Source organism: Hyperolius riggenbachi, chromosome 3 (assembly GCF_040937935.1).
Source record: "Hyperolius riggenbachi isolate aHypRig1 chromosome 3, aHypRig1.pri, whole genome shotgun sequence".
In the NCBI taxonomy this organism is placed as follows: domain Eukaryota; kingdom Metazoa; phylum Chordata; class Amphibia; order Anura; family Hyperoliidae; genus Hyperolius; species Hyperolius riggenbachi.
The window spans coordinates 217288211-217311381 of record NC_090648.1 but is presented as its reverse complement, the minus strand read 5'-3'; the positions used below and the strand labels follow the sequence as shown (position 1 = coordinate 217311381).

Here is a 23171-nt window from a genome sequence, read left to right as displayed (position 1 = left end):
CAAGCTAAGTTAAAATATGTAACATTGCAAAACTGGAATAATTGTAATACATGTGGAAAACTGACATGGTCCTTGGCAGTGGAATGCAGTTAATAGGAACCCAAGGTAAGAGACATATGGAGGCTGACATATTTATTTCCTTTTAAACAATACCAGTTTCCTGGCGGTCTTACTAATCTTATTTGTAGTATTGTCCTCGCATACACTAAAGTATCAAACCCTTTGTCTATAAGGGGAGTACAACAGCTGGAAAAGAGGGATAGTGCCCTCTATGCAGTATTCAATAGAAGAAAGGGCAGGCACATCCAAAGTAAATCTTTATTGGTTCCATGTAAAAGCATATGGCCAATGTTTCTGAGCTATGTAGGGCCCCTTTGTCAAGGCAATGTTAACTCAGGGGCAAAAATCTGTCTGCTGCTATGTAGAAGTTCCTGTAGAGGAAGTTGGAGTTAGGCAGCACCTGTTGCTGATCCCAGATGAGTACACATCGCTGCGTACGAGTGTTTAGAGGAGCCTGACTCCCACTTCCTCAGCAGGAATTTCTACACAGTGGCAGACAGATTTTGCCTCCAAGCAAACATTGCCTTGATAAAGGGGCCCTACGTGGCTCTAAAACGTTGACCATATGCTTTTACATGGAACTAATAAAGATTTACTTGGGATGTGCCAGCTCTTTCTTCTATTGGTCTTACTAATCTTTCTGATCAGTAGTGTCTGCATCACACACTCCTGAAGCATGCAGCTAGTCCTGTCAGATTTTTGTCAGTAACATCTGATTTGCATGATTATTCAGGGTCTATGGCTTCGGCCCTTTTTACACTTACCCCGATGATTCAGGTAGCAGTACACTCCCCCGCCGTAGCGTCAATCAGTCATGACACACTAATGCAAACTAAGTGTTCCGGGTACCGCAGAAGTAATGCAAAAGCTGCAGAGCTTTACTTTGTGACTTCTGTGGTAATCCTGGAAGTGCACCTGAGGTCACAGGTTATTTGTTTTTTCTTCAGTCACACTGTGGCTATAACAGGCGGTGCGACTTTTCAGCTGCAGTGCGATTGTTCCAAATTGCACCGCAACCGCCCCACTACAGTGTAAAATGACCCTAAAAGTATTAGAAGCAGTGGATCAGCAGAACAGCCAAGCAATGTGCATTAAGGAAATAAACATGGCAAGCAGCCTCCATAAACGGTATCATTCACCTAAGGCTCCCTTTAAGACTAAGTGCATTCTGCGTTTCATAACCCCCACTCTACAACGCCAAAATAACACAGCACACCCTCCATAAGTTAAAAGAGTATGTATTATTGCATAGCATGCATTACATAGCATAGTCAGTTGCTCTGTAACGTGTATATCTTTGCCCACTGTTCCAGAAACACATTCTCTAGAGTGCGTTAGGATAATGTGATCCGTCACAGTGCAGAGATGTGAAGATGTCCTTACAACAGATTTTTATGGTCTCGTCTCTAGCCACCCGGTAACCCTTGCACATGTATTGCTAGCTTATGCTAGGGGAGTAGTACAAGACACATCATAGTACTGTATCCCAGCTTTGTAACATGAATTTCCAGTCTAAACAAAAGGAAAATCCTTAAAGTTCTTAATAGTAGAGTTCTCAATATAGCTTATAATTAACAATTTGTGCTCCGTTTCTGAAGCTAGGAGGGTGGCTAATCTGATTGGCTAAACCTGACACCCAGAATAATGTGCTGACTGGGCTTACTTCTCTTCAAGATCCTTGGGTCTCTGCAACAGACATGATGTCTCTGTATGCCACCACTGCTGACACCCAGGACATACTAAGAAGAAGGTGTGACTATAAAGAGTTTCTTGCATTTTAACTCCTCCACAGGGCCGGATTTTAAATTTTACCCGCCCAAGGCCCACTATCACCAGCTGCTCCCGGACCGACAGCATCCTAAACTTACCCACAACAAGGCAGGGATTAGATTTTAGGCTCCTCTGAGGACAGTTCATGATTAGTGAATGCAGGGATTAGAGTGTAAGCTCCTTGGTGAGGGGCACATTCGGTAACTAACAGGCAGCTCAGAGATCACTGTAAGTGTGCGTTCGCTGCCCCTTCATCCTCCGGTGCTAGATCCAGCTGTTTGCAGCTGCCCACTGCTATGTGCAAACCCTGTATAGCAGGACAAAAGTTCCTCAGACTAACTGCTACTGCTGCCCACAGCCCGCCCCTTGCTTTCCTGGTGCCCTAGGCCATGGCCTTTGTGGCCTTGCCTGAAATCCAGCCATGTATGTATAACTGATTAAAACATGAAAACTATACAAAGTAATTGGGGAGTTCAATGAGATGTTATAAACATCTTATAATAAGGACATTAAAATGCAGTTTAGATTTACATCAGAGAATTATCTTAAAATTCTGCTTACTCTGTATCATCTGTGTGTCTGATAACATGCACACAATCAATGGGGTTCACTGGTGAGGACTCAGTACTCTCACACACAGATGTTTAGCTAAGCTTTACTCAGATCATGAAGTGGCGGAATGTTTATTACATTTTTCAACCTCTTGCCGACCGCGTCACGCCGATGGACGTGGCCGCGGCGGCAGCCCCAGGACTGCCTAACGCCAATTGGCGTAAAGTCCTGGGGCTCTGTTTTGAATGAGATCGCGCGCACGCTGCGTGCGCATCTCATTCTCGGAGGGCTGAGCTCCGCCTCCTCTTCAGTCTCCGAGCGGCTATTGCCGCTCGGGAGACTGTTAGACGGCGTGATCGCCGTCTATTTACCCGTACAGCGCTGCGATCGGCAGCAGCGCTGTACTGGGGATAGCCATGTGACACCGCTGTCCCACTGGGACAATGGAGAGTGATCGTCTCTCATAGGCAGAAGCCTATGACAGCCGATCGCCACAATTGGCTGGCTGTGGGGAAGGAGGGAGGGAGGGAATATACTTAAAGGAACACACTTTTTTTAAATAAATAAAAGAGGAACAAAAATATTTGCACAAAAAAAATAAACAATCTGTGGGCGATCAGACCCCACCAACAGAGAGCTCTGTTGGTGGGGAGAAAAGGGGGGGGGGGATCACTTGTGTGCTGTGTTGTGCGGATCTGCAGCTTAGTCTTAAAGCTGCAGTGGCACATTTTGCAAAAAATGGCCTGGTCACTAGGGGGGTTTAGCACTGCAGTCCTCAAGAGGTTAAATCTCAGATATCCTCTGCTTACTTATACACAAAGTACTGTAGTTAACAAAGGCAGAAACACTGTAAAACTATCCATACATTTTAAAACTAAGGCTACGATCACAGTGGTGAGCTGTGGTGTGGAGCGGAGTAACAGCTGCATTTTAACGTAGCTTTTCACACTGCAATGCACCACCTATGTGATGTTTACAGTGCCTCTGGTGCGGTATAATGGCGTGTGGCATGCAGAGGGTTACCACAAAACACGCATTAGCAGCGACTGTGAAGCATACTTTTCAGTGACTATATGCTTCACTGTACACAACGTGCGGATAACATGCGGCGCCACTTTCCCGTTCCATTGCATTGCATTCCTGCTGTTACAGGAAATGTAACGCAACTCCCACTGTGAGCCTACCCTCAGGGCTGTTCAACAGCAGACCACAATGGAGCTACAGACATGTCCCAAATCCTTTGTTAAACATAGTTTTCATTCAGACAAGTGCCGACATATCCATTACGTATGGTATCCATTCCAATTACAGCAGAGCCAGAGTGCAAACTCATTGTATGCACGACATTTCCAGGCACGGTATATGCTTAGATGCCAATGGAAAGGACCAAAGCTACTACCTTGCATATGGCCCCATTTCATCTTCATCTCTTATTGGAGGGCAGTCAAATGATTGTTCTGACTATTGACTCATCTGTACTTCATCCCATACTGTCAGCCAAGGGATTAAGTCTCGATCCCCATAGCTAGGCGACAATCCTCGTATGTTTAGTGCAGTGTAAAGACTAACCAGGAGATAGCTGTAACCAATCAAAAAAACACAATGGCTGCGACTGAATTCAGCGGTAATATGAAGACTTTGATAAATGCAGGTGTGAATGTTTTAGTACTGCAATGACCCTTTCTTTATTATGTAAACATTTACATGTATTAAGCATTAGTCCCATCCAGGGGCGGACATACGGCCGTGCAGGCCGTGCCGCCGCACGAGGGCCCCTGAAGTTCCGTTTTCTTCAGGGGCCCATGGCATTAAGTACTTTTTTTTTTTTTTTTAATATTTTTTTTTTTTATTATTATTTTATTCCCGGGGGCCCCCCGACTCCTATCCTCCCTCCCTCCCTCACCTCGGGGGCCCCCTCCCGATATGCGCGGCGGGAGAGCGAGCGAGCGGCAAATGCAGGAAGGGCTCTCCAGGCATCCGCTAGAGGCCCAGCCGCTTGGTCTCCAATATGTCTCCAGTTGGAGACATATTGGAGACTCAGCGGCTGGGCCTCTAGCGGATGCCTGGAGAGCCCTGAAGACTTCCTGCATTTGCCGCTCACTCTCCCGCCGCGCATATCGGGAGGGGGCCCCCCGAGGTGAGGAAGGAAGGGAGGGAGGGAGGATAGGAGTCGGGCCCCCCACCCGGCTACCTACCCACCCGGCTACCTACCCACCCGACTACCTAACCACCCACCCGACTACCTAACCACCCACCCGGCTACCTACCCACCCACCAGGCTTCCTACCTAACCACCCACCCAACTACCTAACCACCCACCCGGCTACCTACCCACCCACCAGGCTTCCTACCTAACCACCCACTCAACTACCTAACCACCCACCCGGCTACCTACCCACCCGGCTACCTACCCACCCGGCTACCTACCTACCTACCCGGCTACCTACCTAACCACCCACCCGGCTACCTACCTAACCACCCACCCGGCTACCTACCGGGCTAGTTACCAACCCACCCACCAGGCTACCTACCCACCCACCCGGCTACCCGGCTACCTACCTAACCACCCACCCGGCTACCTACCTAACCACCCACCTGGCTACCTACCTAACCACCCACCCGGCTACCTACCGGGCTAGTTACCAACCCACCCACCAGGTTACCTACCCACCCACCAGGCTACCTACCTACCCACCCACCAGGCTACCTACCCACCCACCAGGCTTCCTACCTACCCACCCGGCTACCTACCTACCCACCAGGCTACCTACCCACCCACCAGGCTACCTACCTACCCACCCACCAGGCTACCTACCCACCCACCAGGCTTCCTACCTACCCACCCGGCTACCTACCTACCCACCCGGCTACCTACCCACCCACCAGGCTTCCTACCTACCCACCCGGCTACCTACCTAACCACCCACCCGGCTACCTACCTACCCACCCACCCGGCTACCCACCCACCAGGCTTCCTACCTAACCACCCACCCGGCTACCTACCTAACCACCCACCCGGCTACCTACCGGGCTAGTTACCAGCCCACCCACCAGGCTACCTACCCACCCACCCACCCGGCTACCCACGCACCCACCAGGCTACCTACCTACCCACCCACCGGGCTACCTACCTACCTACCGGGCTAGTTACCCACCCACCCACCAGGCTACCTACCCACCCGGCTACCTACCCACCCACCCACCAGGCTACCTACCCACCCACCCACCAGGCTACCAACCCACCCACTCAACCAGGCTACCAACCCACCCACCCACTCACCCACCCACTAGGCTACCTATCCACCCAACCACCCATGGGAGCTGCGCGCCGGATGGAGGCTGGGACAGGAGGTCTGCTGCTGCAGGTGAGTAAATGTTTTTGTTTTATTTATATTAGCAGGTGTATGTTCTGGGCAGGTCTGCCACATGATTGCATGTATTTTCTTCGCAAATCTGCCGACATGATTGCATGTATTTTCTGGGCATATCTGCCGACATGATTGCACGTATTTTCTGGGCATATCTGCCGACTTGTTTGCACGTATTTTCTGGGCATATCTGCCGACTTGATTGCATGTATTTTCTGGGCATATCTGCCGACTTGTTTGCACGTATTTTCTGGGCATATCTGCCGACTTGTTTGCACGTATTTTCTGGGCATATCTGCCGACTTGATTGCACGTATTTTCTGGGCATATCTGCCGACTTGATTGCACGTATTTTCTGGGCATATCTGCCGACTTGATTGCACATATTTTCTGGGCATATCTGCCGACATGATTGCACGTATTTTCTGGGCATATCTGCCGACATGATTGCACGTATTTTCTGGGCATATATGTGTATTTTCTTGAGAAAACCTGCACAATTATGTGAATTTTCTGGGGAAAGGGTCACCAAAACTTGGGCCCACTGTCTTTGCGTTGCACTTTTCAAGGGAACCTGAGGTGAGAATAATATTGAGGCTGCCATATTTCTCTCCTTTTAAGCAATACCAGTTGCCTGGCTGCCGTGCTGGTCCTCTGCCTCTTATTCTTTCAACCATAGACCCTGAACAAGCATGCAGCAGGTCAGGGGTTTCTGACAATATTGTCAGAACTGAGAAGATTAGCTGCATGCTTGTTGCTGGTGTAATTCAGTTTATTACTGCAGCCAAATAGATCAGCAGGGCCGCCAGGCAACTAGTATTGTTTAAAAGGAAATAAACCCTCACCCCGGGTTCGCTTTAAGTTACAGTTAGCTCCGCCCTCATCCGGTCATTGCCACGCCCATTTTTTTGCCGCGGCGCTACGCGCCGCAGGTTCTGTCCACTAATTTTTGCCGCGGCGCGCTTCGCGCGCCGCAGGTTGTAGCCACGCCCATACGCGCGCCGCAGGTCATAGGGGGCCCACAATTACAATTTTGCACAGGGGCCCACTGCTGGCTGTGTCCGCCACTGGTCCCATCCCTAATTCACACTATTAAATGTTATGTGTCAGTTTAATGAGTGAGAGATTATAATAAGTACAGTGTCTATTTTCATATGGCACATAGCTGTTCCTTTATATATTCTGACATAGATGGCTCCCTGGCAGCAAAGCAAAGCTATTATAGAGTAAGGGGGAGAGAGAATTGTGGAGGCGGATGAAGTAGACCACTATGTGCTGAATACTGATGTTTTTTGAAGTATGTAATGGAAAACTTACGTATGAAACAAGACAATGGAATCATAGCTAATGCTTATCTAACATGGTTTCCTGAAATGATTCAGTTTCTCAGGAATAATTGTGTCATATTAAAACTATTGATGTGTTGCAATTCTCATAATAAAACACAATCCTCTAGTATGTATAAATGTTTGAGCCTATAGATGTATTTTAAGGACAATTGAAGTGATAAGAATATAAAGGCTGCCATATTTATTTCCTGTTAAACAATACCAGTTGGCTGGCAGCTCTGCTGATCTATGTGGCTGCAGAAGTGTCTGAAACACACCAGACACAAGCATGCAGCTAATCTAGTCAGATCTGACAATAATGTCAGAAACACCTGATCTGCTTGTACAGTGTTGGGGGTGATGGAAAACACCCTAAAAATCACAATGGTTGAAGGAAATGGTAGAGGCGCCCTAATTGCAGCTACTAGCATCTGTTGGCACTTTTATTTGGCCTGAGGAAGTGGGCATGTACCCACGAAACGCATTGCCAGTGCTTTATACTAATAAAAATTCATCTCATACATGAATTTGTCTTCATTGAGGTACGCCACCTCAATTTTTTTTAATTTTATTTGGTTTTAACGTATTTTATCTTTTTTTGGGTGCCTCATTCCCTTGTACCTGATCTTCTTCTGCTTGTTCAGGGTCTATGGCTAAAAGAATTAGAGGCAGAGGATCAGCAAGATGGCCGGGAAACTGGTATTGCTTAAAGGACCACTGTTGTGAAAATCGTAACATTTAAAATACATATAAACACATACAAATAAGAAGTATGTTCATTCCAGAGTAAAATGAGTAAAATGAGCCATAAATTACTTATCTCCCATGTTGCTGTCACTTACTGTAGGTAGTATAAATCTGACAGAACAGAAAGGTTTTGGACTAGTCCATCTCCTCATGGGGGGTTTTCAGGGTTTTCTTATTTTCAAAAGCAGTTAGTTAATGGCAGTTGCTCTTTCCAGCTTCCAAAGTGTGCAGCGAGCAGGGAGGCTGCCTGGCATCTTTGTATAAATCTTTTTCAGGGAGTGTCCTTGCCAACAATAAAGGCTATGATGGAAATCCACCGTGAAAAGATGGAGTAGTTCAAAACCTGTCGGTTCTGTTAGTTTTTCACTACCTACTGTAAGTAACAGCGACATAGGAGAAAGGTCATTTATGGCTCATTTTACTCTGGAAGAAACTTACTTCTTATTCCTATGTGTTTAAATGTATTTTAAATGTTGCCATTTTTTGTGATAGTGGTCATTTAAAAGAAAATAAATAGGGCAGCCTCACTTCAGTTGTCCTTTAAGCTGAATTCTGGGCACTAATGAAAGAACACTCCACTGACCTCCACCTGCTAGTCAAAGGATAAAAGTGTTGCTGAAATAATCTTTTTTAACTTTAGAAATATCACTTATGTTATCATCAGTGAGTTTTCCTTTCCTGGCGTGCCAGGTAATTACTTGCCAGGGCAGGACACACCCCTTTCTCTACTTCTCCTGAGTCATTATAGGCTATTGTGTTTGGAATCTATTCTACACCTCTCCTACTTCTCAGGAAATAAACACAAGCAGTCACATCAATGGTATTCTGATAGAAAATGGAATCTAAAAATCATATTTGCCTTTTCCCTGGTGGTGGGATGTCCTATAGATGGTGGGGTTTGTCTGGGCATTTTAATACAGACATAGCGTTTAAAGGTTTTTAGGCACACTAAAACAAGCTCAGCCAAGGTGACTGTCTTGTGAGGGCTTGGCTGAGAAATTAGCATGTATACAGCTATTCCATGATGTTATGGTAGCATTAGAATCAGTTAATTAGTTAAAATTTGATAATGGTTTAATATACAATGCAATGGAATAGACAATGAACAATAAAACTAGCTCTCATTATACACTGTAAGCATATCAACTAGTCACACCATCACACACACTTATTGAAACATATCGGCAGGTTAACGCTATTCACCAACAATTATAATAAGAAGGAGATCACTTTCATTACTATATACAGCTCCCAATCATACCTCCTGAGGAGTACTGTGAGTAAATATTGGTAATTTCTTTAAGAGGATAAAGTGTTATCAGGAATTATCCCCTTCATCCAAAATTTGTTTTTCAAAGGAAAATAAATCTAGGCCTGCTGTTAGCTGGGGATGAGTAAGACCAGTTTTGTAAAATGCAAGAGGGTAAACTTACCTGTGTTACTGCCACTCACCAATGTGCTGCATTCTGCTCTCCATCTCTCCTACGTTCCCGTCTTCACAACAGGAAGTTTGATTGTGAAGGAGGAAGTGTAGGGAAGAGGGAGAGAATCAAGCAGTGAAGCCTAGAGAGGCAGTAGCTCCAGTGAGTTACCCCTCTCACACACAGCCCAGGCCCCCATACATGCCGGGACAGTTTCATATTTTGGTAAACTGGTCTCGCCCATCCTTACTGTTAGCCCCTTTCAGTGCATCTGCCTAGACACAATCCAGTGGCGGGAAGCCTCAGCGAAATAAAATTTATGAATAAGCTGTGTGGGATTCTTTAAGGATAAAATATTGCTGTTGGTGTGCAAATGTAATTACCCCATCACAAACTCTAATTCTTTATCCTTTCAGCAATTATTGTGCATCTTACTTTGAAGAAAGTTGTGTTTACTTAATCTCATTCATTAAGGGGCCGTAGATATTAAATGACCCTTACCAGAAATAGAGGATCTGACAGTGAGAACAAGAATGACCTTGGCCGCCATATGTACATAGGAAATGGTGACAGACATGCTTGAAAATGTGTGATGGTTTTGTTGCTTCAAAGTGAATATATGAAATTCAAACAGAAACCGTGTGAGAACAAAGGATTTGCATGAATGTAATATACGATTAGGCAAAGTAAATGCGTGAATACTATTACTGTATGATCATGCCATCAGATACAGCTGTGTGATTTTACTGATATGTTTATGATATTGTCTGAATTTGTCATCTTATGATGGTCAGATCTTTTGACGATCCGTATGTCTATATCACGTCTTGCATGAAGCACCTTCAAGAATGACCTTACCATTAACAGATCAGTTTATTGGGTAGCCTTTTGTGGCAGGCATCTTATAGATGCCAATGCAAATGCTATCTAACGGGTGCACAGTCTGTGTTTTGAGTGCATAGTTTGTCCGATAGTAGATAGCCAATCGGCTGTTAGGAGCTGATGGGCTATTAGATTGGATAACATGAGGGAAATTCTATTCGTAGCCCATTGGCTACTAGTGTCTAGAGCAGGGGTGTCAAACCGGTCCTACGAGGGCCGAGCTCCTCACACATTTTTGACACAGCTCAAATAAATTGATGGGTCTGAATCAGGAAAGGTGTGGTCCATCAGGTAGAACACATTCCTCTCTTTCTCAGTGCATCCTAAACACTGGCATGGATCTGGCCCTCCAGGCCTGGAGTTCGACACCTGTGGTCCAGAGCCAAAAAGCTCCTAATAGCTGGACACCAGACACCAGAGGTTAATGTAGTGGTTTAGAAGGGGAGGTTAGTGTTAGACATCATATGCATTAGGGGTAAGGGTTAATGTGAGAATAGGGGTTGGGTAAGTCTATAGTAAAATAACAGTAATAAGACATTACCAATATTTGAACTATCGGCTGCATCCGGTGCCTAGAAGAAGCAGCTGCGGTCCAATATGTATTGACCATTAAAGGGAACCTGAAGCGAGTAAAATTATTTAAAATAAACACATGACGTAGCTGCAAATTAATATTACATACTAACCTTGCCGTCAGTTCCTCTTAGAAGCTCATCATTTTCTTCTTACAGTGATCCCTTCCAGTTCTGACAATATTTTGTCAGAACTGAAATATACCAGTTGCTGTCAGTTATATATCAGCAGCTGTCAGTTATTACTGAATGTGCAAGGTAATGTCCATGTTTCCCTATGGCTCAAGTGGGTGATATCACAGTTTAACAGTGTGCTGACCAGGAAGCTATTATGGCGTAACGGACATTTTTAAAATGAAGGACGGAGAATTCCATTGATCACAGTGGACAAATGGGACAAATGACAGGAGAAAGAGATTGAGGCGTAGACTACACAGGAGGTAAGTATGACCTGTGTATGGTTATTGTGACTTTGGCCTTTGCTCACACAAACCAACAGTCATGTCTGAGCCAACAAACAATCTGGTCAAATGATCAAAGTGTACAACAATCATATGCTAATTTTTGCCTAGACCAGTCAGAAACAACAGATAAATGATTATTGTGTAGGTGGTGGAGCAATTGAACATGCCAATAACTATTGACTGATTATGTACACATTGTGCTGTGTGAATGTGCACATGATCATCTGGTGTACATTGGTTTGGCATTCCCACCTGATTGCTCAGTGCTTATCAATCAGGACACTGAATAAATAAACTGACTCTCTGAAACGCTAACCACAGGTAGGCCTATGGCCCTAATGCTCGGTACACAACATGCAATTTCCTGTTAGATCGAAGGGTCTAACTGATAAATTCGGACATGTCCGATCTGCTTCTGATTGATAATGAGATTAATTTTGTGTAGTAGTGATCTGAAAATTGATCCCATTATCAATCGAGAGCAGATCGGACATGTCGAGAAATTATTAGTCCAACTTGTCGATCTGAAAGGAATTTGCATGGTGTGTACCTAGTATTAGATACAATCCAGCCAAAGTTTCTTCCATGGACAGTAATGAAATGGAAAGCCCAGCTGGCTGATTACCATCCAGAAGAGCAGATAGTGCTTAGGAGGGTCAGCTTTCTACTCTGCCTCTATGAGAGTTTTTATTATATTGGGAATTATTACTAGAGAAAAAACCCATTATGATAACAGATGTTGACTGACAGGTAACAGAAACCAACCCACTCCTTAAAATAGCCAGCATTTCCATCTTAACTCACTGAAAGGAGATGGTTGTTGTAAAGAATGTACCAATTGCCAGACAAGGCCAAACTCCGGGGCTGATAGTCCTGGTTTAATAGAGTTTAAAGCTCAGTCAATGTCTCAGTGCTTGCAAATGAGCACTTTGATGCTGACATCAAGGAAATTATAAACACTAATCCAGTCTGCAGAGAGTCAATCCCCACTGGGAAATGCTCAGAGGAAGGTATATGCCATGATTGTGTCATCTACTGCAAGGCAAGCATTGAATAATGAAGATGGTATCACAGTCCTCCTGGTACCAAAATCATGAGCAGCTTATTCAACAAACAGATTTATTCTCAGCATCAATACAGACAATTGTACATGCAAATGGGGTGTGACCAAATCACAGCAAAGTGATCTATCACCCTCTGCTTAGCACAGAGAGCAATGAAACCCTTGTCTTCAGCTCTGTGTATAACAGGAATATGTCATTACAAAAGTGTTAATATACAATAAAGTGGTCAACTCTGTAAAAGTGATCCTTTCTTTTGGGCAATATTTTAAAATAACATAATAATGACAAAGTTGTAGGACACACACAGGCCTGGTCACTTAACCTACTCAACAACAGCTATACAGTAAAAAGGGTACTTGTGTATTATCCCGTCTAGCAGAATGGGCTCGGCAGTTAGACTAGCTGGAAAAGTGTGCACTGTTCTTCTTGAGCAGCTGATTCACCACAGATCAGCTGCTCCGTTCCATTCAGCTTTCCTCACTGCGCAGTGTTGTAGCCCATCCCGAAGTCACAGCACTTGTCTGTGTAAGATGTGAGTAGAGGGGCTGTACAGCACACTGAATGCAGTGACCTCCGCTCCATAGACAGCAGCCGCTGATCCCCGCTTAGGTAAGCTTGGGGGGCTGGAGGGGTCGCACCATGAGGCGAAAGCTATGGCCACACTCGGTGGGGAGGGGGGAAGGGCCCCCCCTCCCTCACCTCGGGCTTTCCCCTCTGTGCGCCCCTCCAGCTTCAATAGCTATACAAGACAAGTGCAGCGGAGCGGCGGGCAGCGGCAGGCAAACATACCTTTCGTGCGTCCGGACGCTTCTCGTTCTAGTGCCTGACGCGACTTCCTGTTTTATACAGGAAGTCGCGTCAGTCACTAGAGCGAGAAGTGTCTGCGCTGGAACGCACGGAAGGTATGTTTGCCTGCCGCTGCCCCGCTGCACTTGTCTTGTATAGCTATTGAAGCTGGAGGGGAGCACAGAGGGGAAAGCCCAAAGTGGGGGAGGGGGGGCCTTCCCCCCTCCCCGCCGAGTGTGGCCATTTCCCATCATGGTGCGACCCCTCCAGCCCCCCAAATCGGCCATGAGCGGGCCCTGGGGGGGGGCCCGGTCCCCCACCGCAGGTGCATGGGCTGCATCCCCTATTGTTACGCGCATGGCTTTAATAGATTGTCATGGCCTGTATATATTCAGGATAGACTTCAAAGCACAAGGTCAAATGTTAAAAATACAGAATTCAAAGTCTGTAAAAAGTCTCACAGCATATAGCTAGAGTACATATATTGCATACACGTACCCTGCGTATGTATAGGATTAATACTCAATCAAGAGAATCCCTATTTAAAAATATAAAAAATATATAAAATCGCATACCATGTAATTCAAATGCATGTATTGCATACAGTTGTGTTATAATGGAGTCTATAGGTACGAACAGCGCAGAGAGTAGTAATTAGATAATATAAGCTTTAATAGATTGTTATGGCTTGTATACATTCAGAATACATTTCAAAGCACAAGGTCGATTGCTAAAAATACAGAATTTTAAATCTATAAAACGTTGCACCGCATGTAGCTAAATTCGTGCGAAAACGGCCGTGCTAACAGTTAGCACTCTTTTGTGAATCAAGCCCATAGTGTTGTGTGTTTCTTCCAAACAACTCAACTTTGGTTTCATCTGTCCACAGAATATTTTGCCAGTACTGTTGTGGAACATCCAGGTGCTATTTTGCAAACTTTAAATGTGCAGTAATATTTTACAGACAATTTGTCTTACCGTGGACTAATGAACAGCAAGGCTTTTGGAGAAACTTTAATAACCCTTTTCAGCTTTATGCAAGTCAACAATTCTTAATCGTAGGTCTTCTGAGAGCTCTTTTGTCTGAGGTATCATTCACATCAGGCAAGGCTTCTTGGGAAAAGCAAACCCAAAACTGGTGTGTTTTTTTTTTGGACAGGGCAGCTGTAACTAGCACCTCCAATCTCATCTCATTGATTGGGCTCCAGCTGGCTAACACCTCACTCCAATTAGCTCTTGGAGATGTCAGTCTAGGGGTTCACATACCTTTTCCACCAGCAATGTGAATGTTTACATGGTGTGTTCCATAAAAACATGGAAACATTTAATTATTTGTGTGGTATTAGTTTAACTACTTCCGTACCAGCAGTCTCTGCCCCCTTAAGGACCAGAGACTGCTGGTACAGTAGAACAGCGCTTACCGACAAATCGCCACAATAATCCACTGCTCCAGCTGGTCAGGCCGCTCTGTCCCCGCTGCAGGTTCATCTCTCTGCCGCCTCTATGATGGCAGAGCTGTGTGAGCAGGTCAGGAGCCGTTTTCATTGGCTCCTGATGCTGTCAATCATTGTAAGCCAATGGGCAGAGGCGTAGCTAGGGTTTTCAGCGCCCGGGGACAAAGACTATTAATGCGCCCCCTAAGGTGAAGTGTCGTGACCAAATGTGGGCGTGGTTATGGGTGCTCCACATTTGGTCACGCCCCTTCAAATGTACATGGAGGTTAGCAGGCTCACGCTCACCCACCCTCCCTCAGTATGTACCTTCCAGCATGTTCCAAGACAAATTCAGCAATCATGAGCCCCCACATCAAGACAAATTCCGCAATCATGAGCAAACATGAGGCCCCCAACATGACCAACTCAGCAATCATGAGGCCCCCAACAAGACAAATTTAGCAATCCTGAGGCCCCCAACAAGACAAATTCAGCAATCATGAGGCCCCTAACAAGACAAATTCAGCAATCATGAGGCCCCTAACAAGACAAATTCAGCGATCTTGAGGCCCCCAACAAATCATGAGGCCCCCAACAAGACAAATTCAGTAACCATGAGGCCCCCAACAAGACAAATTCAGCAGTCATGAGGCACATAAATAGACAGCATTTCACATAAATAGGCAGAATGCCCCCTTAATATGGTAGACACCTCTCACCTGGCAGCAGTTCCCCAAAATACACTCAATCTGACAGCAGTGCTTCCCCAAAAATAGGTAGCCCCAGGTCTATAGGTGTCTCCAGAATAGGTGGCCAGCAGTATAGATGTCCCCAGAACAGGTAGCCAGGGGTAGAGATGTCCACAGAACAGGTAGCCAGGGATATATGTGCCCAGTATATGTAGGCAGGGGTATGTGTCCCCAGTATATGTAGCCAGAGGTATATGTGCCCAGTATATGTAGCCAGGGGTATATATGCCCAGTATATGTAGCCAGGGGTATATGTACCCAGTATATGTAGTTAGGGGTATATGTGCCCAGTATATGTAGGCAGGGGTATATGTTCCCAGAGTAGGTAGCCAGGGGTATATGTGCCCAGAGTAGGTAGCCAGGGGTATATGCCCAGTATATGTAGTTAGGGGTATATGTGCCCAATATATGTAGGCAGGGGTATATGTGCCCAGAGTAGGTAGCCAGGGGTATATGTGCCCAGAGTAGGTAGCCAGGGGTATATGCCCAGTATATGTAGTTAGGAGTATATGTGCCCAGTATATGTAGGCAGGGGTATATGTGCCCAGAGTAGGTAGCCAGGGGTATATGGGCCCAGAGTAGGTAGCCAGGGGTATATGTTCCCAGAGTAGGTAGCCAGGGGTATATGTGCCCAGAGTAGGTAGCCAGGGGTATATGCCCAGTATATGTAGTTAGGGGTATATGTGCCCAATATATGTAGGCAGGGGTATATGTGCCCAGAGTAGGTAGCCAGGGGTATATGTGCCCAGAGTAGGTAGCCAGGGGTATATGCCCAGTATATGTAGTTAGGAGTATATGTGCCCAGTATATGTAGGCAGGGGTATATGTGCCCAGAGTAGGTAGCCAGGGGTATATGTGCCCAGAGTAGGTAGCCAGGGGTGTATGTGCCCAGAGTAGGTAGCCAGGGGTATATGTGCCCAGAGTAGGTAGCCAGGGGTATATGCCCAGTATATGTAGGTAGGAGTATATGTGCCCAGTATATGTAGGCAGGGGTATATGTGCCCAGAGTAGGTAGCCAGGGGTATATGTGCCCAGAGTAGGTAGCCAGGGGTATATGTGCCCAGAGTAGGTAGCCAGGGGTATATGCCCAGTATATGTAGGCAGGGGTATATGTGCCCAGAGTAGGTAGCCAGGGGTATATGTGCCCAGAGTAGGTAGCCAGGGGTATATGTGCCCAGAGTAGGTAGCCAGGGGTATATGCCCAGTATATGTAGTTAGGGGTATATGTGCCCAATATATGTAGGCAGGGGTTTATGTGCCCAGAGTAGGTAGCCAGGGGTATATGTGCCCAGAGTAGGTAGCCAGGGGTATATGTGCCCAGAGTAGGTAGCCAGGGGTATATGTGCCCAGAGTAGGTAGCCAGGGGTATATGCCCAGTATATGTAGTTAGGGGTATATGTGCCCAATATATGTAGGCAGGGGTATATGTGCCCAGAGTAGGTAGCCAGGGGTATATGTGCCCAGAGTAGGTAGCCAGGGGTATATGTGCCCAGAGTAGGTAGCCAGGGGTATATGCCCAGTATATGTAGTTAGGGGTATATGTGCCCAATATATGTAGGCAGGGGTATATGTGCCCAGAGTAGGTAGCCAGGTCAGGTGTCCCCCTCCCCAGCAGGAGGGGAGCAGCGCAGAGAAGAGGAAGAGCTGCTCTCCCTCCCTCGCTCTCCCCTCCAATGTCCGGGTGGCTGGCAGCGGCGGGCGGAACTTACCTCCGTCTCGTCGCAGCGCCGGATGGATCTGCCACTACTCTGGTCTGGTCCAGACCAGAGCAGCGGCTGCGCACCCGAACTTCCGGCCGGCGCTGGAGCGAGACGGAGGTGAGTTCCGCCCGCCGCTGCCAGCCACCCGGACATTGGAGGGGACAGCGAGGGAGGGAGAGCACCTAAGGTGAGGGAAGGAGGGGGGAGATGGCCCCCCTTCCCCACCGTCCGCACAGCTCTCCCTCTTCTCTGCGCTGCTCCCCTCACCCGCCGCTAAAAAAAAAAAAAAAAACCCAGCGGCTCAGCCAGGCGAAGGGCGCCCTTGGGGACCAGGCGCCCCGGGGCACTTGTCCTACCCCGACCCCCACTAGCTCCGCGCCTGCCAATGGGATTGGCTTACAGTGATGACAGGGTCAGGAGTCAATTAAATCATCTCCTGACCGGCTCACACAGCTCTGCCGTCATATAGACATGATCTGCCGTGGGGAGACAGTGGCACAATTGGCGTGAGTGGTGGAAATGCACGGCGACCATTGTTGAAATCTATGTCCTGTCCGATCCGCACAGCCACAAGCAGGACGTAGATTTCAACTGTGTCTGTCTGGAACCAGTTAAGCAGACTGTGATTGTCTATTGTTGTGACTTAGATGAAGATCACATTGTATGACCAATTTGCTCAGAAATCCATATAATTCCAAAGGGTTCACATACTTTTTATTGCTACTGTATTTTCAGTCATAGTGGGTTATCCCGTTATGAATTTAAAAGGAACCAGAGATGAAAAAATAAAGCTGTTATACATACCTGGGGCTTTCTCCAGCCCCATACATGCAGATAGATCCCACGCCGCCATCCTCCTCTGCTCCCGTTTGCGTATCTCTGCAGCAGTGTATGGAGATACTCACCATACACTGCTGCAGAGATACGCAAACGGCGCACTTCTGCTACGCTTAGACTGGCTCCGAATGACGGAACAGCGCGGAGCCGGTTCTCATAGCTGGGAGCAGAGGAGGATGGCGGCATGGGATCGATCTGCGTGTATGGGGCTGGAGAAAGCCCCAGGTATGTATAACAGCTTTATTTTTTCATCTCTGGTTCCGTATCGTAGAGGGCGCACTTCTCCTGCATAGCCCGGCTCCGATGACGTCAGCGACGGGAGCCGGTTCTCGTAGATGCGGGCAGCGGTGGATGGCGGCGTGGGATCGATCAGCGCGAATGGGGCTGGAGGAAGCCCCAGGTATGTATAGCAGCTTTTTCATTTTTTCAGCAATGGTACATCTCTGATTCCCTTTAAGTCATCTGAGTTGTAGTGGACAAAGAAATAGGGAGGCTGCCAAAATAGCAGCACCACAATCTAGAGCCCAGGTACCTAACATGCAGTCCTTCAGTGTACATTGTGCTATCCCTAGACTAACACAAATCCAGCACTATCCTTTCTCAGCATCATTTTTGGAATGTACAACTTGCTCTTATATACATAACAAGGGGGACCAAGGGAAAGGGAGGAGGGACAGACAATCAATTTAACCCCAATTTCACCTGGTAATTTCAACCCAACCACCACAATTGTATATCAATTAATAAGCCGTGACCTGGTAAACGTGAAAAAGGTATTAATTTATTAGTTGTATGTGACTCATCAAAGCATAAAATGGTGTACAAGACACAATTAAAACCAACAGCGCTGTTGTACACACATGCGTCAGGGCGCCCACCAGACTCACCACATAATGTGCTGACATACTCACCTGCCACCTAAGGGCATATAGAGGGCGTTAGTAATCATCCATGTTCTCCCAAATAGAATCACAATGAGATTGGGATAAATCAATGATATATAGACAAGCACATGCAGAGCAGTCCCGTCCCCTAAACTGCAATAATAGGACTCCTTGCATACTCACGACTCCATAGTCCTCATCAGATTCCTGGGGGTGATAGCATCCCATCCTTATATATGCACACAACAGGGGCCCCTGTGCAGTCTGCACACTTGGTCTCCTCTCTTCGGGCAAAAAACTCCCAGTGATTAAAGTTCCAGTCCCCGATCCATAAAGCACACCCACACTACCGGCTGCTTTGGCTGTTTAAACTTCCGGGCACAGGAGCACAGCCCGCCCCTGTACATCCATTAACCAAAGAGTTGTGGATCCGGTTCTCAGCTTCACGTCCGGCTTGTGGGTTCTTATATACAGTCTAAGGCCTGAAAGCCACTAGCAGTGTTTTTCTAAGCCTTTTCTAAGCTCCTGCTAATGTAACTGGGTGTGATCTCACTTGAGAGATGTGATTTAAAAAAAAATAAATCTATATAGCATTGCCTTAGCAAGAGCTTTTCAAATCACTGGAACTTAGAAAAGCACTGCTAGTGGGTTCCAGGCCTTACGAAGTCTTATTTTATTTCTTATTAAGGTAAACATTTTCAATGCAAATGTATTCAAGTTCCGTAATATAAATAATGGTGATTATAAGAAAAAGCTTTACCTAAAGCTGGAATTAGTATTGTCTAATTGGAGTACTAATACAAAGGATATTGGAAAACAGTGATGTACAAAAACATTAATGTTTACACTTTCACAAAATTGTTTTGTAAATTTTCACATAAGTGGATGATTAGAAATGCAAAATGAATTACCGTATTTTTGTGAAAATGCCATATACCTGTGAATTTTCACAAAAGTGTACATGAACCCTTTGCATATTCATGCAAAAAATATGAAGAATCAGGACAATTCAAATGTTTATGTGCCGAAAAAAATACAAGCTTCCAAAATAAACTGTGGGAGGAGGATACAGCCATGCAGGGGGATGGGAAAAGGAAAATGGCTGAATTCACCTCCTGGCAGATTTGGGTCACAAATCTGTGGAAATCTCACCTTACGTTTATTACCTGTCTTTCTGAAATGTGCCTGCTCAACATATAATAATTAAATCTGCATGGTTACAATGCTTTTTCTCTGTGCTTTTGGCTGGCAGTTTGCATTTTGTAGGTGTATCAAGATGGAGCGTCTACTTTAGGCCCACTAGTAGACACAGAGGAGAAGACAACTCCAGCAGAAGGATCTCCACAGCAACAATATCATAATCGGGCCACTCCCACATTTCCATGAAGTAACAGCGGTAGATATAGATTTTATATTGCCATTGCCTCTGTCTTGCACAATGCAGAATCTGACAAAGGAACTAGATGTATTCAAATGTTCTGCCTTATAATTAGCCATCCAGCAAACCAATAATAAAAAAATACTTTGCTCTGCTGATATCACAGCTTTCTCAGACTCATCTTTTCTACATCAGGTATATCAACAACCACAGTTGTGTACATTTAGGAACAGCAAGATATTTTTATCTACATTTTTTTAGCTGAGCCAGATACAGGAATATACACTCACCTAAAGGATTATTAGGAACACCATTCTAATACGGTGTTTAACCCCCTTTCATCTTCAGAACTGCGTTAATTCTATGTGGCATTGATTCCACAAGGTGCTGAAAGCATTCTTTATAAATGTTGGCCCATATTGATAGGATAGCATTTTACAGTTGATGGAGATTTGTGAGATGCGCATCCAGGGCACGAAGCTCCTGTTCCATCACATCCCAAAGATGCTCTATTGGGTTGAGATCTGGTGACTGTGGGGGCCATTTTAGTACAGTAAACTCCTTGTCATGTTCAAGAAACCAATTTGAAATGATTTGAGCTTTGTGACATGGTGCATTATCCTGCTGGAAGTAGCCATCAGAGGATGGGTACATGGTGGTCATGAAGGGATGGACATGGTCAGAAACAATGCTCAGGGAGCCCGTGGCATTTAAATGATGCCCAATTGGCACTAAGGGGCCTAAAGTGTGCCAAAAAAAAATCCCCCACACCATTACACCACCAGCCTGCACAGTGGTAACAAGGCATGATGGATCCATGTTCCCATTCTGTTTACGCCAAATTCTGACTCTATCGAGACTCATCAGACCAGGCAATATTTTTCCAGTCTTCAACTGTCCAGTTTTGTTGAGCTCGTGCAAATTGTAGCCTCTTTTTCCTATTTGTAGTGGAGATGAGTAGTACCCGGTGAGGTAATTCTGCTGTTGTAGCCCATCCACCTCAAGGTTGTGCGTGTTGTGGCTTCACAAATGCTTTACTGCATACCTCGGTTGTAACGAGTGGTTATTTCAGTCAACGTTGCTCTTCTATCAGCTTGAATCAGTCGGCCCATTCTCCTCTGACCTCTAGCATCAACAAAGCATTTTCGCCCACGGGACTGCCGCATACTGTATGTTTTTCCCTTTTCACACAATTCTTTGTAAGCCTTAAAAATGGTTGTGCGTGGAAATCCCAGCAACTGAGCAGAATGTGAAATACTCAGACCAGCCCATGTGGCACCAACCACCATGCCACGCTCAAAATTGCTTAAATCACCTTTCTTTACCATTCTTACATTCAGTTTGGAGGTCAGGACATTGTCTTGACCAGGACCACACCCCTAAATGCATTGAAGCAATTGCCATGTGATTGGTCGATTAGATAATAGCATTAATGAGAAATTGAACAGGTGTACCTAATGATCTTTTAGGTGAGTGTAGAAAGGTGCAGCACAAAACACAGAGATTTTGGTTAAATAACATTTTAAAGGTATCCTTATCCTTTAAAGGGAAGGTTCAAGCAAAATAAAAATATGTGTTTCACTTACCTGGGGCTTCTGCCAGCCCCATGCAGCCATCCTGTGCCCTCGTAGTCTCTCACTGCTGCTCCAGTCCCCCGCTGGCAGCTTTCTGACCTCGGAGGTCGGCGGGATGCATTGCGTACATTTTTACGCATTCCCGCTAGTGCAGGAACATTAACACATACATTTTTACGCATTACTGGTTTAATGCGTACATTTTTACGCATTAAACCAGTAATGCATAAAAATGTATGTGTTAATGTTCCTGTATTAGCGGGAATGCGTAAAAATGTACGCAATGCGTCCCGCCGACCTCCGAGGTCAGAAAGCTGCCAGCGGGGGACTGGAGCAGCAGTGAGAGACTACGAGGGCACAGGATGGCTGCATGGGGCTGGCAGAAGCCCCAGGTAAGTGAAACTCATTTTTTTTATTTTGCTTGGACATTCCCTTTAAGTGCAAACACTTGTCCGCCCAAACGAATGTTACAAAGCAGAAATGGATTAAGATGAAATGGGGCCCTGTAACGATCTGCTCAGCTGTCTGCACGGGCAGACAGCTGTTTGTCCATTCTTTAGGTCTGAATGCTACAGGTCTCTGGAAAAGAGACCTGTCTTCGCTTTGCAAGTTTCAGAGTTGCTCTGCTGAGGAATTTGCATACACTTGTCATGCAAATTGCCTAGCTGCCTCCTCTGATGGCTTGCAGTATAAATACCATTTTCCCCCAGAATCCCTTGCTGGTCATGATGGTTTGTTTCTGCAAACTCTCCTGGAGTGTCAGCCTTGCTGTCGTTTGCTAAGATTATTTTAGAGTAATTCTTGGGGACTGCACTAGGCATCCCTTCTAGTGCAGTCAGGTTGTATTATCTGTATTGCCTTGTTCTGTCTCTTTGTCTCGATTGTCTTGTCGCCAGCAGCGGTCGACAGGAAATCGTTCTGTCCGTCTGGGAGTGTAGGCCAGAGCTGCGGTTGCTACTGGCTGCTCCATCTGTCTGGATTGCATTCGCCCTAGTGGTAGTGGCAGTGCTTCCTTCTGTATTCTGCCTTAGGGGTGCTAACCAGAGCAGCGGTTGCTACTGGTAGCCCCATCTGTTTGTCTGTTTGGATCGTATTCGCTCTAGCGGTGGCAGCGGTGGTTCCTGCTGTATTCTGCCTTAGGGGTGCTAACCAGAGCGGCGGTTGCTACTGGTAGCCCCAGCTGTCTGTCTTGTCTGGTACAAACGCTTGCTGTAGGCTCGGTGAGGTAACCGTTTAGCAAGCGTTCGCGTTCTCTATTTCATGTTTGTGTTTCATTGGTTAGTTAGGGTGGCAGGCTTATCACTGGGTGCCTAACGCGCAGTGATCGTGTCGTAAACGTGTTCGCTGTTGCGAATGAGTGCAGTGTTCGTGTTTAGCTAGCGTTTGTTATTTTCCTTGATGTTCTGATTGTTCTTGCTTGCTGTGCCTTTTGCTACTCTTGTGTTCTGTCCTGCTCAGTCTTGTGTCTGTTGGCAATCGCCAGTCTTGCGTTCCCACTTCGTTTCCGTTGTTGTGTGTTCACCGTCGCTGGGTGGCGACTAGATTGGTGGACACACATACATTCTGTCTCTGTGCTCTTTCTCTACACTTGTGCTCCGTCTA

General features: G+C 46.1%; 1 protein-coding gene across 2 annotated transcripts in view; it reads right to left on the bottom strand.

Moving 5' to 3' along the window:
- Nucleotides 1–23171, bottom strand: part of ISLR2 (immunoglobulin superfamily containing leucine rich repeat 2) — a 34323-nt gene that overhangs the window by 5021 nt on the left and 6131 nt on the right. The window lies entirely within an intron of this gene.